The sequence below is a fragment of the Polistes canadensis genome, unplaced genomic scaffold (genome assembly GCF_001313835.1).
Source record: "Polistes canadensis isolate GaletaPanama2010 unplaced genomic scaffold, ASM131383v1 scaffold_117, whole genome shotgun sequence".
Classification (NCBI taxonomy): domain Eukaryota; kingdom Metazoa; phylum Arthropoda; class Insecta; order Hymenoptera; family Vespidae; genus Polistes; species Polistes canadensis.
In genome coordinates, this window is record NW_014569664.1 from 420,425 (window position 1) to 424,093 (window position 3,669).

Consider the following 3,669-nt stretch of genomic DNA (forward strand, 5'->3'; position numbering starts at 1 on the left):
CGCGAAAGAAAGATTACTAAAGTGTTGTTATCGATCAAGGTTCTCAATGAACCTCGCGTTTTCACGAGGGGGAAAACGATGATCGTTAATGATCTCCAACCGTGCGGGATCTCCTAGGGCGAATTGGCTAAAGTGGTATGACCCCAAGTATATCTAATTTTCATTTGCCATGAATTGGAGTCGTTTATATTAAAACCGTTAGTTCCGTCTATCGTTGGATTTAACGATAGATTCGATGATTCAATACAAAACTTAAAAAAGAAAAAAATAATAATAAAAAAGATGAGATTCGTTTATCATCATTGGCTCAAAACGACTTATTCCAATTATTAAGATATTAATAATTTAATAACGAAACACTTAATTGATGCTTAACTTTTCGTCTTTAAAATATATTTTCTGTTCTTTTTTTTTTTTATTTAATTATCTTAACAGCATTAATTAACAAAATCTTGTTAAGGATATGACAATATATGCAATATTATTCGTTATTTATCTTCTTTTTTTATAAAATTCATTGATTTGACAAATGAGCTACTCGATCGTTATTAAATCTTTCCACAATTATGAAATGATTTTTTTCTTTTATCGAGAACTCGTTGAGACTGTAACAAATGATAAAGACTGTTTATCATTTCTGATACTTCCTTGACACCTGACGCGTGATAAAGTGAGTAAGTCAGTGACGTCATTGGCCATTAGCGAATTGTCGCAATAACATTATAATTATTATCTTTTCTCTTTTATTTATTTCTTTTTTTTTTTTTCATTGTCCCATGAGAAATATTTTCATAATGTTGTATAATTCCTATAGGATCGTTGGGAAGAATTTAATGAACAGCTTGACGTTAGGTATACCAAAAGCTCATATCACGTGCATAGTTATGCATGCTATACTTGTATTGGGTTATCAGGAAAGCTCGTGCCGATTTACAAATACATAAATAAAGTATATATTCGATGTATATTTTTATGTAAAACTTCATATTTATATAGAGGTATTTTCAATAAATATCTTATCATTTATTAAATGAAAAAAAAAAATAGGAAATAAAATAAAAATAAAATAGATATGAGAATAAAATACGTAGGTGAATTTTAAAAAGTTCAGGAACTTGACACAGAAAGAATAAATTTTATTTACAATAAAAAATAAAAACGTACCTTTTTTCTCGTCAAGGTTTAAAACTTTTCGACCAAACTTCATAAATATTATATGAATGAAAAAGTATTATATAAAAATATTGATAAACAGAAAGAAAATTTGAATAAAATTATATATCAAAGTGATTGATATATAAATAAAAACTTTTAAAATCGGCCCAAGTTTTCCTGAGAATCTAGTAATACATAAATAAGTAAATAAATATACATATACACTTTTTCTCTTGCTTTTTATCAATATACTTCAATACACAAGTAATTTCGTACTTTCAATTAACTTAGTATAAATTAACTCTGAAAATATACGACGGTAATAATTTTTGATCAGTTTGTTTGATAATTTAACTGCAATACGGCATTATCATAACGAAATGTCGCACGTATGTAAATTAATGCGTGCTTCAGTCATAAGCAACTCATTTATATATTTATACTTATACACTTACTTGCATGTTTTACGTTATAACATCGCGTCGGAAATAAAGAAAAATCATCAAATGGAAAATATTATTTTTACAATGATATTGATGAAGGTATAGTAATAAATACGTCGCATAAATACGTCTATTATGTATTATAAATGTATGCGAGGTGAATTCGTCGTTAATAGTTTAAATTCACGACGCATCATTTTTAAAGACAATTGATCAATAATTCATTCTACTCATGATACTTATGTACATATACGCATATTTACTTACGTACTAATATGTATTAGAGAGAAAAATATTTTCTAACGATAAGTTTATCATTCGTTTCGATTAAAACGGTGATCAGTTTCACCTATAAATTTTCTGCGTTTTTTTTCAGTGCCCTTCGTTTCCAACTTGCCGATATTGAAATGAGAAGTAGGGGAGAAAGAGAGGAAGGAGGGGGAATAGAAAAACAGGAAAGGAATACCGGTTGATTCATTTATCTTTCTCTCTCTTTTTCATATACAGTGATTCCCCAAAGTATAATATTCAGACCCCATAACAGTGGTTCTCAAAATGTACAACGACCAACATTGTCATCCATCTTATTAATTACTATAATTAGTTGAACTTGTTCAATTACATTTTTTGTCATCTAAAATGTGTTTTATTTATTTTTAACTAACCTTTGCAAAAAATTATTAGCTATTTCGCAAAATGTACTTATTAGAATTTGAGAAAATCTGGATTCAAAGCAAGGGCTCTTGTTTATTGTTTTTAACAATAGATTATTTATTGATTTTGATAAGCGAATATAATTTATTTTCAAAATTTACTTATGTTACATAAGTAAAATTATTTAACGAAACAATGTCCCATTTTAGGTTAAATAAATATTCGATAAATATTCATTTATCACATATTTAATGTTATTTAATATTTGCAAAATATTAATCGAAATACTTCAAGGCGTAAACATTTTGCTTTGGAACATGTTTTAATCTGTTTGCTATATTATTTATAATTTTTGTAAAATATTCTATTGTTATATTTGTGCATTCATTTGTAAGTCTTCGTTTTAATTAAGTTATTGAAAAAATTAGAATTTTAAGAATTTTCTTATCTAATTCATCAGATAAATTTTTAACGGAATTAAATTACGATAAAATCCAAAATATAAAACAAGAATATAAAATCCAAAACTTAATCATATGGTAGTATCAAAATATTTTTAGTACTCACTGTATATATATGTTAAATCAAATCTTTTCGTCTATTTATTAGTTATGACAACTACAACATAAAACATAAAGAATTAAATTCTTGAAAAGGATAGAACCAATCTCATGCAACGGGGTTAAAAATTTCTTTTATTTTTAACGATGACGAAGATACTAACATAACCTTTAAAGGAAAAAACGATTCTACGCCAATCCAGGTGGACCTTATTAACACTAAGCATGTTAAGACCGATGTCATGGACCGGTTTTAAATCTGTTATTTAAATTCTCTATATTCAATTCTCTGTATTCAATTGGACTCTACTTTGTTTAAATTTATTATTATTCATAATTAAATATTACATTCAATATTATCTATATTTTATTATAAGAAATATAAATTTTATTAAATCAATCATTTAATTGGATGCTGTATTAACAAATATAACTAAACTGTGGATAAGTTTGATATTCAAACTCTGCATTAAATATTATTGCTATTGTTTATTTAATTTTTTCTCTCTCTCTCTCTCTCTCTCTCTCTCTCTCTTTGCAATTAGAATTATAAGTATTATTATATAGTATTATTTTCTATACAAATGTTTCATTTATTATTTAATCCAATACAAAATTTATTATCATTTTTATTCATTTTATAAAAAATATAACTTTGGTTAAAAATTATTAGGTGTTCAAATAAGTTTCCGCCGTTTTTAATTAAAAATTAAGTATTTATTCTAGAAGAATGGTAATTTTAAGGTTATTTAAAATACTGTCHATCACTTGCAATGAYTTTTTCCCATCTCTCAGGCAACATTCGGATCCCACGTCGGAAGAACTCCTTGTCTTTTGAGGCTATCCACGAATCAACA